At 47.2% G+C, this 13299-nt stretch overlaps 1 pseudogene; it reads left to right on the forward strand.

Moving 5' to 3' along the window:
* LOC127346625 (beta-fructofuranosidase, insoluble isoenzyme 2-like) overlaps positions 1-13299 on the forward strand; it is a 51531-nt pseudogene that overhangs the window by 2710 nt on the left and 35522 nt on the right.

The following is a 13299-nucleotide window of genomic DNA, read 5'->3' on the forward strand; positions in this document are numbered from 1 at the left end:
GTACATAGAGGATGACATATGGGTTCCATTTTGCAACATCGGTCTCAACGTTTCAAAAGCGGCTTGGGATCGAAAGAAAAAGGCAAGTGACCAAATATCAGGAGCCAAAATTAATCCAAGAAAAGAAACTTTTATTCACTAGTGGAGAAGAGGCCTTTGGTCCCAAGCACCAAACCGGGTCCAATGCCCCCATTGGACCCGGTTCGTTTCTGCCCAGGACGACCCCACCCGCTGGCGCCTGTCCTGTAGCGGTCTTTGGACCCGGTTTGTCATACAAACCGGGACTAAAGGGTCCACCGCAGGGCGCGGCAGGCCGTGTCAGTCTGGGGAACCCTTTAGTCCCGGTTTGTATGACAAACCGGGTCCAAAGGCCCCCCTCTGGCTATATAACCTTGCCCCTGCCTGACATAGGCATCCCAAATGGGCCTGCCGAAGATGGTACCCGGGGTTTACTGGAGGCCCAATACCCGAAGAATAAGAAGATTCGGGAGCCCAAGATTTACTAAGGAAAGATGAGTTGTAATAGGAAGTGTTGTTTGTAATCTGGCGGGATGAGTTAGAAACCGTCCCGGACTCTGTGAACTTGTATAGCACGAATCCCTCGGCTCCACCTCCTATATAAAGGGGGAGTCGAGGGACGAAGAATCAATCGAATCATTGTCTGCAAACCCTAGTTTTCATATTCGTCGAGTACTTTCCGGCTGAAACCTTCGAGATCTACTTACCCTCTACTTCCAACTAAACCCTAGCCTACAATCCATAGGCATTGACAAGTTGATACCTTGTCAATTGGCGCCGTCTGTGGGGACTAGAGGCGTAAGGAGCTGATCTCGATGGCACACTCAAGATCTTCGACATCGTCAACCGCAAGCAACACAATGGATCGAGGTAAACAGATCGCTGCTGGTCTTGTCGATTTTGTTCCTCACCCACCCTCCCGTTTGGATGCATATGCGTATCTGGCGGAGCCCATGGAGATGACGTTCGGAAGGTTTCACTTTCGCGTCGAAAAGGAAGGATCGTATCGTGTCGAGATTCCGATTTCGTCGGGATCGTCGGTGGTCGATTCCGATTTTTCAAACTATGCATCGTCAACCGAGTCAGGAGAAGAAGAAACCTCGGCGACACGCTACGTCAGCACCAGAGCAAGAGAGAAACTCGCCAAGATCTTCAACGACATGTCGTTCGAGTCATCTGCGGACTCATATATAAGCGATGGCTCAAGCGATGTCGACAGTTACGACTTCATCGACAAATCTCTCACAGTGGGCAAGGTCTTCATCAATCTCAACGATGATGTCACCAAACCCAACGTAGGTCTGAGTACAAAGTATCATCAGATTTACGCCATTGAAGATCAAGAGGAGACATCTGAGGCTTTCGACAGTTTGGGAAATCCATACGTCGATCCCTCCAATCTGCGACAAGGCCTGGGCAACAAATACGTCGGGCCAGAGCCGCGAGATAGAGTTCAACTTTCACAAGCAGCGTGGGACAGAGCCGCGAGAGCTATGAACGGCACAGAACCAATGGCTACCACAGCCACACCAGAAGAATTGCAAGCACATCAATATAGGCTCGCACGAGCTGCCAGGGAATTGGAAAAACAGACAGCTGAGTTGAACAGGAGAAAGGAGGCAGCTTCTGCATCCAGCAGGAGAAGGGCAGATCTAAGTCGACAATCTAGAACTACGGGTGATAGCCACCGGGAGGCGCGGAACAGAGCAAGATCAAGGCTGCAACACATACCCGAAGCAGAAAGAGAGCACTTGGTCCAGAACCTCGACATGTCCTTCATGTCGATAGATACAAGAGGAAACATCATCCCTAAGACACCAGAGGCTGGGTATATGGCGACACATGCTTTTATCCTTGCGTCTAAACCACCTCCAGGTGATCCAAGGGAAACATTGTACAATATGGCGGTAGCAGGAGTTGGAGCTATGGGGACAGCGTTTGTATCAACGCCTCCCGAAGGAGTGGCAAGGCAAAATAGTCCACGACCTGCAGCAGCAACGGCGGCAGCACCTGAAGGGCCAAGTGGAGCAAGAGACACAGCAGCACAGGCAAGAGTCGACAGAGCGCGGCAAAGCAGAAGGGATCATCGGCAATCTCCGGAATTGACCGATGAAGATATGTGTGGCTTGCCATGCTTTACGAGGAGAGTCCGGAAAACTCGAGTCCCCTCAGGATTCAAGTTACCCGATAATTTCAAGAAGTTCGACGGCCTTCAAGATCCAGAGGATTGGCTAGTCGACTATCTGGAGACGGTGAAGCTCACAGGAGGAACTAGGGCAACAGCCATGCAAAGTATCCAGGTGCATTTGAGTGGAGCCGCACGATCTTGGATAAAGAAACTCGCTCCAGGATCCATCGACAATTTGGGAAAGTTTTGAGGATGTGTTCGTCAAGAACTTTAGATCCACGTGCAAAAAACCCGCGTCGTTAGAGGAGTTGAGAGCGTGTCGACAGAAGCCAGATGAGCCAATGAGGAAGTACATCCAGAGGTGGAATATCATTAAAAATTCAGCAGAAAATATATCTGACGAGAGAGCAATAGATGCGTTTGTCGCAGGAGTCAGGCGTGGAGATTTCGTCGAAGATTTGGGAAGGACCAATCCAAAGACAGTATCCGCGTTAATGGAGATAGCAAATAAATGGGCAGACGGAGAAGACGCCGTCCACAACAAACGACACGGGTCGCCGAGAGGAGGACCGCGGTCGAAACTATCAACCGAGGCGAAGATTTCCTCGGACGTACCAGAACTACGACGCTCCAGACAAATTTCGGCAGGTTTTCGGACAAACACGGGAGGAAGCAACAGAGATGATTACCGAGAAGCGGTGAGCAGCGAGGTGATAACGGGGATGATTTACGCAACAGGCAAAATAGCGGGCCTAGGTTCCCAAGACCTTTCGTGTCCCCTGTAGAGATGATGAACGGACCGTGCCAGATGCCTTTTTTCCTCGACAGCAATGGAAAAAGACAGTCTGGGCACTTGCAGAAGGATTGTCGAAATTTTCAAGCAATGTTGCGGTATGCAGAGAACGCTAATGCGCGGGCAGCACAGAGAAATCCTCGAGAACCCAGAAGCGAGATTCACTTGCCGCCTCCTCCCGCGATTACAGACGACAATCGGCATCAGCTCAGAATAGCGGCAGCACCTGCGCCACCACCTTATGTTGATCCTAATTCCAATGGAGCAGTGTTGATGATTCAGAAGGGAAGGCCGTCCAATAGAGCTCAGAAAGTAATCTCACGACAGGTGTTTATGGCAGAGAAAATGCCTCCACCAACAGTTGAGTACCTTAATTGGTCAGGACAAGATATCGGCTTCACAATAGCAGACCATCCGCAGCAAGTTCCTCGACCAGGGCAGTCAGCACTTATTCTGCCAGCGATTATCGCGGGATTTGATGTCTCTCGAGTGTTCATAGACGGCGGCAGCAGCTTAAACCTTATGTATGCGAGATACATTGAGGAAGATGAACATATCCTTAGCAAACTTGAAACCAATGTACACAAGGTTCCACGGCATCACACCGGAGAAACCAAGTTATCCATTGGGAAAGATCAATCTCGACGTTCAGTTTGGGACCCGAGAAAATTATAGAATCGAGAGGCTCGAGTTTGAAGTCGTGGATTTTCCGTCGCAATATCACGCTCTGTTGGGACGACCAGCATATGCTAGATTTATGGCAGTACCACACTATACATACTTGTTGTGGAGGTTGCCTGGACCAAAGGGACCAATCACAGTTAAAGGAAGCTTTGCCTTAGCCGATAAGTGCGACAAGGATTTCCACCGGTTGTCAGAAACCTTCGGGATGCAAGCTGAGTACTTGGCGTCAAAAAGCATGACTGATTACGACGTACTGCCAGACGTTGGAAGGCCAAACAAAGAATCAACTTTCAGTACCGAGAAAAATTCAAAAGAGGTGCAGATTCACCCGACAGACCCAAAAAAGACGACATCTATAGCAAACGACATGGATATCGCATAGGAAAGCGCGCTCGTCGAGTTCCTCCGTGAGCACTGGAAAATCTTCGCATGGTGTCCAGCTGACATGCCAGGAGTACCCAGGGAACTTGCCGAGCACCACCTAAACTTGGATCCACTAGCGAGACCAATCAAACAACATTTGCGACGTTTTTCGGAACCAAACCGCAAAGCCATGCTGTCAGAAATTAATCGACTACAAGAAGCTGGTTTTATCAAAGAGATATTCACAGAAGCCACATGGGTAGCAAATCCTGTGCTAGTGCCGAAGAAAAACACTAAGGTCCTTCGCATGTGCGTCGACTTTACGTGTGTCAATAAACATTGTCCAAAGGATCACTTTCCCCTCCCGAGGATCGATCAAATTATCGACTCCACGGCTGGATGTGAACGTCTTTCCTTCCTGGATGCATATTCTGGTTATAACCAGATCAGATTGAAAGAAGATGATGAAGTAAAGACCGCGTTTATTACACCTTACGGCGTGTTTTGCTACAGAACAATGCCCTTTGGTCTAAAAAATGCGGGAGCAACATATCAAAGGATGATGCAGAAGTGTTTGGCGACACAGATTGGGAAGAACGTGCAAGTATACATTGATGATGTCGTCATAACATCAAAAAAGGGGGCAACGCTGATCGAGGATCTCAAGGAAACCTTCGACAACCTTGATAAGTTCTGCCTCAAACTAAACCCGACGAAGTGTTCCTTTGGCGTCCCAGCAGGAGAACTTTTGGGTTTTCTAGTATCAGCAAGAGGGATTGAAGCAAATCCCGACAAAATACAGGCTATCGTAACAATGAGGAAGCCAACAAAGTTGAGGGAGATACAACAGCTAACGGGGCGAGTCGCAGCTTTGAGTAGATTCGTCGCTAGGCTGGGAGAAAAGGCACTGCCGTTCTACGCTTTGATAAAACAAGGAGATAAATTTCAGTGGAACGAAGAAGCCGACAGAGCTTTCGAGGATTTGAAGCGCACAATTTCGACACCGCCAATTCTGGTGGCACCAAAAGAAAGGGAACCCCTCCTGCTATATATCGCAGCCACACCACAAGTGGTGAGCACGGTGCTAGTTGTCGAAAGGGAAGAAGAAGGAAAACTCCACGGCGTGCAGAGGCCAGTATACTTCGTCAGCGAGGTTCTATCACCATCTAAACAAAGGTATCCGCAGTACCAAAAGATAGCATATGGAGTATTCACGACAGCACGAAAATTGCGCCACTATTTTTCGGCACATCCGATCATAGTGGTCAATGAAGCTCCCTTATCAAATATACTGAACAACCCAGAAGCTACGGGTCGTGTTTCCCTTTGGGGAATAGAACTTTCCCCTCGGGACATCACGTATGAAAAAAGAAAAGCAATAAAATCGCAAATACTGCCGGACTTCATCGCAGAGTGGATGGAGTTGCAAAATACAGGACCTCCAGATTTATCGAGAACTTGGACCATGAACTTCGATGGGTCCAAAAGACTGGAAGGAGCTGGCGCAGGAGTAGTACTCATATCACCTGAAGGCGACAAGTTGAAGTACATCCTCCGGATGACGTTCCTTAACGCATCTAACAATGAAGCAGAATACGAGGCTCTCATACATGGAATGAAGATGGCAAAAGCCTGCGGAGCAACTCGACTAAAAATCTTTGGCGACTCACAGCTGGTGGCACAGCAAGTTATGAACCAATGTGATGCGATCAATGATAGCATGATGGCATACAAGGAGGTATACAACGAACTCGAGAAGTTGTTCGATGGATGCGAAGTAAACCATATTAGCAGATTGAGCAACGACGAAGCCGATGTTCTTGCAAACATCGGGTCGCAATGCCTTGCAGTCCCGCCAGGTGTATTCTGGGAGGAAATAACAGAGAGATCCACTAAGTCGACAAAATCAAAAAAGAAGGAGAAGAAACCCTCGGGGGCTACCAAGGAAAAGCAAGAGGACGAAGAAGAAGATCAGGACCTGGTCATGGTGATACAGATACCGTGGATGCAGCCGTACATATCATACATCCTGAGGAAAGAAATACCCGACGATCCAGTTGAGGCAAGGCGAGTAATTCGACGCTCCAAAGCTTTCACGGTGGTCAAGGGAGAATTGTATAAGCGAAGTATTTCAGGCGTCTTGCAAAGGTGCGTCACACCAGAGGAAGGAAGAATAATTCTGAAGGATGTACACGAGGGAATATGTGGCCACCACGCAAGTAGTCGAGCTATCGCAGCCAAAGTTTTTCGAGCAGGATTCTACTGGCTGACAGCAATTGAGGACGCCAAGGACATAGTAAGAACTTGCGACGCGTGTCAAAGGTTTGCCGCAAAACCTCACTCTCCAGCAGCAGAGCTAGCACCAATACCATTGTCATGGCCCTTTGCTCAATGGGGACTTGATATGGTGGGTAAGTTACACAAATCCTGGCCAGGAGGAAAGGAGTACATGCTAGTAGCTGTCGACAAGTTTACAAAATGGATAGAAGCGAAGCCGATAAATTCACCAGATGGAGCATCCGCAGTAAAATTCGTAAAAGGCCTCGTCTTCAGATTTGGAGTGCCCCATAGCATCGTCACAGACAACGGCAGTAACTTCACATCCCATGAATTCAAAGATTATTGCGAAGAGGTGGGTATCAAGCTGAACTTTGCGTCAGTTGCACATCCTCAAACCAATGGGCAAGTCGAGAAAGCCAATGGTATCATCTGCAATGGCATTAAGAAGCGCTTGTTAGGACCACTGGAAAAAGCTCGACATACCTGGCCAGAAGAACTACCAAGCGTGTTGTGGAGCATCCGAACAACACCAAACACAGCAACGCAGGAAACTCCGTTTTTTCTGGTTCATGGAGCAGAAGCAGTACTACCAATCGAGATAGAGCACAACTCTCCACGTGTCGCTGAATATGATGAAGAAACATCGAGAAGAGCGCTAGAGGACGACGTCGATGCACTTGATGAAGCTCGAGATGAAGTATTATCTCGGGTAACCAAATATCAACAGGACTTAAAGAATTACCACAGTCCACGTTTGCGGCCAAGATCTTTTCAGGTGGGCGACCTAGTTCTTCGGCTCACGCAAAAAAGTCATGAAAAACTCGAGTCACCATGGCTTGGCCCTTACATCGTCACGGAAGTAATCGGAGGAGGAGCATATAGGATAAAGGACAAGAAGACAGGGGTGGAGGAGCCAAACCCCTGGAACGTGGCGCAACTTAGGCGGTTCTACGCCTAGAGTCGAAATATAGTCCTTGTAAAACTTCAATGTACTGAAACGCCCGCGAGTTTTCAGACGCACTCTTTTCCTTTTTCGGGGCACCGAGTGGGGCCGGAGAAGGTTTTTAATGAGGCGGGCTCGCGGTGCTGCAATATAATAAAGATAGTGACAATATAACTTTTCTTCTTTATCGACACGACCAAAATCTTTGCTCCGATGAATTTCAATATAGTTCATCGACAAAACAAAAACCTTGCCTTGGTATTCAAATACCTCGTGAGTCAATAAAAATACAAAATAGTACTCAGTAAAAAGCTCGGGGGCTCATATTCACCTTAAGTATATATATGCCTTGGTCTAAAAAACCTCGCAAATATACAAATATAATAAAGAGTCACCGAAACACTCGGGGGCTAGACAAACAGAGAAATATAATGATTGCCTTACAATATAGTCATGGATTACAAAGAAGAAATATCTACAAGAAGAAAATAACTAGTCTTGATTCAGTATGTCATCAAGAGTAACTCTGTTTTCCTCAGGAGCAGCACCAAGAAAATCGGCATAATGGCCATCGGCAAAAAAGTCGGCATCCATCCGAAGCAGGTCCTCAATCATTTCTTCGGCTATGGGCGTAACCTTCGTATTAATCCTGTCAACACCAACTCTCCGACGTTTTACCTTTTGGTGAACCTTCTCGACAACCTGGGTAAGGTCAAGTTTCGAGTGGCAGATCTGGAGCATGATAAGAGCAAATGCAGCGCCCGGCTACTAGTTGAGCTCGACAAAGTCATGGATCTGCGAGCATCCTTAAACCTTTCCATCAATTCAGGAAGAGTTTTTGGTTGGACGTTCCGAGGAAACATGGAGTTGTAAACCATGGACAAGGTCTTGGTACAGAAGTCAAGGAAATCGCGAGTTTGAGAGGTGCGATCTTGAAATCTGACAATTTGGCGGGTCCTCTCCGGGGTAGCCCAAAACAAAGAACCATGATCCAGGGAAAGATTAACAAGGAGGTTTGTCCTAGCACTTACTCTCTCTTCCTCGGCAGCAGCATCAGTAAAGGCACCTATCAGAACAAAGACGTGGAAACCTTTAAGAGACAATAGCATGAAGATGAAAGATATCAGAGGATGAAACAGGCATACCCGACATATCTGCACTGGCTTCATTCATTAATTCGAGCATGAAATTTTCTCGAGTAGTCGCCTTTTCAGCCTCGGAAGCAGCAAACTCCTTGGCAGCCACGGCCTCGTGAGCTTGCTGGAGAGCAACTTTTTCGGCTTCAGATGACTTGCGAGATTGTTCCATCATCACAAGTGTTTGCTTCTTTGCATACTGAAGCTGCTGTCGAAGTTCGTCCAGTTCTTGCGACAAGGTATCATCGACAGGTGCAGTACCAGCAAAAGTTCTCCTCGCGTGAGAAGAAGAAGGCGACACATTGGAAGGAGCGGAAGTTGGAGTATAGTTATCAAATATCAACTGAAATATAAACAGGATAAAATCAAACGACAAGCAAAGATAGAATTTTTCATTAATCTCTTGGAATAATTACAAGGGCATTACAGTGGAGCTAAGGAAATACGTGTCGCTAAACGACTACTTTGGCGACAAAAGCAAAAGAAACAAAGAAAAACAGAGGCATGCAACTAGACCTCCGGCCTTGACGAGCTAGGAGTCGACGCTGGCTTAATCCCGAGATAGGCCAAGATCTTCTTCGTGTTGGGCTTGGCTGCCTTGATCAGCGACTTCCACCTTGATTGTTCTATTTGCTCGGTGTCGCCAACTTTCATCCAGTCGATAGTCTGTCGACTGTCAGCAACCAAGGCGACAGTGTTTTCAACGGCAACCTTCATATTCTCTTGGCGCATCTTCAGTCCAAGGTCTTCCGGTGTATTGAACATCTTGGCAAGGTTGAGGAAAGTCGCAGGCTCCTCCTTCTTCGGGAAGAAGTAGGGGAACAATGCCGACAATACTGCATTAGCATTCGATACACCTTCCCGAATCTCGGACCCATGAAGCTCCAGATAGGAAAGTGCGTCAAGGACCGGATCATCGACAGGATTCGTCAGGTCAAAGTCCTGGTTTGTTTGGACTGTCAAGGAAACAAAGTATTGGTGAAAAGACAAGAAACAAAGATTTTCCTAAAAATAGAAGGGAGCAGTAAAATTACCGAAAGTACGGCGACTCTGAGTCTTTAGGCGCTTGAGGATTCCTTCTTCACGAGAAGCTTGCGCAGCTTTGTGCTCATCTAAAGCAGCTGTAGCATCCTTAAGCTTTTTCTGCAGTTCCTCGACACCAGCAGCTTTCGCCTTGGCTTCATCAGCTTCGGTCTTGGCTTTGCTAGCAGCGAGGTCCGCTTTCTTGCGAGCCGCCTCACTTTGCTCAAGTTTTCGAGAAAGTGCGTCGGCGCGTTCGTTAGCCTCTGCAAGTTTCTCTGTCGAGATATGAAAAAAGAGAGGAGAAAGATCAAAAATCGCGACAAGCACCAAGAGTAAAAAATCAAGGAAAAACAGCAAGTACAAAAGTCGTTACCTTCGGCTCTATTAGCATATTCACGGTACCCAACAAATTGGGAACCGATGCGGAGAAGATCCTTGATCATAGGCTGTTCAACGTGAACACAGAAAGAAAAACATCGGCATGAAAAAGAGAAAAGGTGTGAAAAAACAAAATAAGGAAAATATAGATGCCGACAAGCTTACATCATCTAGGAGCAGAGTCGACGAACTGCCCAACTGAGGGGCAGGTTCAATAATCTTTTCAACCCTTGTCCTTTTTGGCGAAGGAGCAAGGGGGCTTGATGGCGGAGTAGTGGTGACGACGTTTTGTTGAGGAGGCGAGGTTTCTTCTCCTTCAACTAGCGTGTACGAGGCAAGTACGATACGTGACGTGCTTGTCCGAGGAGCCACGTCGAGTTGGAACTTCTTCCTCGTCATCGCTAATAATCAAAAAATCGGCAGCATAAAAAGCAAGACAAGCTAAATATTTCGAGTACAAAAATAGAGAGAAATAAAGACGACTTACGAGCTGATGAGGGATTCAGCATAAAGATCGTAAGTTGCCTTCGGATGAGAAGGAACAACTTCTTCAGCCTTAGAGGTGCCAGAATCTTCAACATCAGTCCTCTTCCTTTTGTTCTTGGGAGAAACAGCAGGAGGAAGGGATTGCGTCGATTCACTGGCTTCAGACTCAACTTCTTTTTCATGAGAAGCCGCAGATTTGTGAGAACCCGCGACTTCACTTTCACGAATAGAAGAAGCTTGAGTATCTTCGGCAACGATGGCCTGTTCTTCGACTTCTCCACCCTCCGGAAGAGGAGGAAGGGAAATCATGGTAGGATGGTTCTGTAAAAATTAGTGACCAGAAGGAAAATTAAAAGAGATGACAATATAATGAGGTGCAGAGAAAGTGCAAAATAAGGTAAAAACTCGGCAAGACAAAATACCTCGGGGAGTGGATTGGCGGCGCTGTACGGTTCCACGCGACAAGAGGAAGGAATTGGGTCTTTACCCAGACGAGAAAGTCTTCGAATCAACTTCTCCAAGTCCTTGGTAGAAAGATCACCGGAGATTCTGTTGGCGTCATTTTTACCACAATACGTCCAAAGGGGATTTTTGCGAGCCTGAAGAGGCTGCACTCTAATCCTAAGGAAGTAGGCTGTGATTTGAACACCAGACAGCTCTTGGCCTCGAGTGTTTTGAAGTTGGCGAATACGGGACATGAGTGCCTCTGTCGCCTTTTTCTCTTCCTCGGAAGCTTCGGCATCCCTGGAGCGGCGGCGCTGGATTACGGCACTTCCGTCAAAAGGAACTATGTTGTGCTCAACAGAGTTGGCGCTTTCTTCGTGAATATAGAGCCACTTTTTGCGCCATCCTTGGACAGAATCAGGAAATTTGACGTCGAAATAGTCGACGTCAGTACGAACACAGATAACAACGCCACCTATGTTATAAGTGACGTTGTGGGAGCCATTGCGGCGGAGGCAGAAAATACGTTTCCACAGAGCCCAATTGGGAGGGATTCCGAGGAAACATTCGCAAAGAGTGATGAAGATGGAAATGTGAAGGATGGAATTGGGGGTCAACTGGTGCAGTTGAATCCCATAAACAAAAAGAAGACCGCGGAGGAAATCGTGGATTGGGGTCGAGAGGCCGCGGATGAGATGATCAACAAAACTAACCCGATACTCCATTGGAGGCTTGGGGTAGCTTTCTTCGCTAGGAAAGCGGATGGCGTCCTCCTTCTTCATGAGGCCAAGCCTCTTCAGCATATTGGTGTCTTGGTTGGAGATTTTGGATCTCTCCCACTCAAGATCCTCGGCGGCCATCTTGGATTCCGGAGTGCTGTGGCGAGTCAGACGCGTGCGCGGTGGCATCAACGGCAATGGCAGAGTAATGTGTGTGCGTGCGGAAGATCAGAGAAAGATTGGGCGCAGGAGAGGTTTTGCGAAGAGGAACAGGTGAGCGGCGCAAGCAAGGGGATGAACGGAGGTTGAAGAAAGGTTTATATAAGAATCGGGTGAAGCAGTGTGCCGTTGGATGAAGAGATCGTGTGGTGAGAATAGATCTTCTAGATACAAGGGTAAAAAGGTATTTTTACTGAGATAGGCGTTACTGTACGTGCGCCAGAAAAAGCGGAGGACGTGTGTCCCCCACTTGTACGACGTGTCAACATGGTGGAAGCAATGGACCCACAGGCAGAAAAATCACGACTATTCGAGAAGGATGAAGTAAATTTGGTTAAGGGAAGCATGTCGACAAGAAAAGTTAAAAGATTGGCGACAGGAAGAATTATTCAATACTTCGGGAGCCTTTGATCAAAAACAAGTTTTTCCCCAAATGCTCGGGGGCTACTTCGACAAAAAGTAAAATTTCGACTATGGCAATATAGAAATTGCGGGAGCCTACAACCAAGCACAAGTTCTTGGCTGTAGCCTCGGGGGCTACTCCCATCGGGAGCGCTGTTCGCGCACCCGAGAGATAAAAAAAGAGAGAGAAGAAGAAAGAGATCATATTGGGAAGTAATGAAAATATAGCGACAAGGTGGATTAAAATGTTGAGCCTACAACCAAGCACAAGTTCTTGGTTGTAGCCTCGGGGGCTACTCCCATCGGGAACGCTGTTCGCGTGCCCGATGAAATTAACAAAGGAAAAATAGAAAAAGCAAGAGAGTATATTTCGAGTTATAGTTAACTCTACATATACTCCCATCGGGATAGCAATATAAGTCATATTTGACTCGATAAAATGTGCCATTCCAGCAGCCGGAAAAGCACTCGACAATATATTCTCAGAACGCCGAAGTTGCGATCAATTTCTGAATGCCGCAAAATTGCGAAGGTAAGACCCCAGATCCGTTCTGCTGGGCGTGGCATCGCCAAAGACTGCGCTCTGCTGCTTTTATCCGTATCAACAGATGCGAAGAAAAATCCTAACGGACGCGTTAGGTACCCGATAAATTCGACTGGGACTCGACAGAATGGTAAGACCTTAAGCGGCACCTGTCGAAGTTTACACCAGTATCCCGAGATCATGTCCAGGGACGTGATTTTGAAGTAGGTTTTTGCGGATTGCCACTAGAGCAGTTAACTAGTACCTGATCCGTCAGATGAACTAGCCCCAACTACCATTATCCCTGTACAATATAGAATTTTATGTGAAGAAGTATAAAAAAGTTAAAACTTCCGAATAAAAGTAAACAGTGGAGATTTTCCCTGACTCTACGATTCAAGCAAAATCTCGGGGGCTACTGACATAGGCATCCCAAATGGGCCTGCCGAAGATGGTACCCGGGGTTTACTGGAGGCCCAATACCCGAAGAATAAGAAGATTCGGGAGCCCAAGATTTACTAAGGAAAGATGAGTTGTAATAGGAAGTGTTGTTTGTAATCTGGCGGGATGAGTTAGAAACCGTCCCGGACTCTGTGAACTTGTATAGCACGAATCCCTCGGCTCCACCTCCTATATAAAGGGGGAGTCGAGGGACGAAGAATCAATCGAATCATTGTCTGCAAACCCTAGTTTTCATATTCGTCGAGTACTTTCCGGCTGAAACCTTCGAGATCTACTTACCCTCTACTTCCAACTAAAC

Source organism: Lolium perenne, chromosome 4 (assembly GCF_019359855.2).
Source record: "Lolium perenne isolate Kyuss_39 chromosome 4, Kyuss_2.0, whole genome shotgun sequence".
NCBI lineage: Eukaryota > Viridiplantae > Streptophyta > Magnoliopsida > Poales > Poaceae > Lolium > Lolium perenne.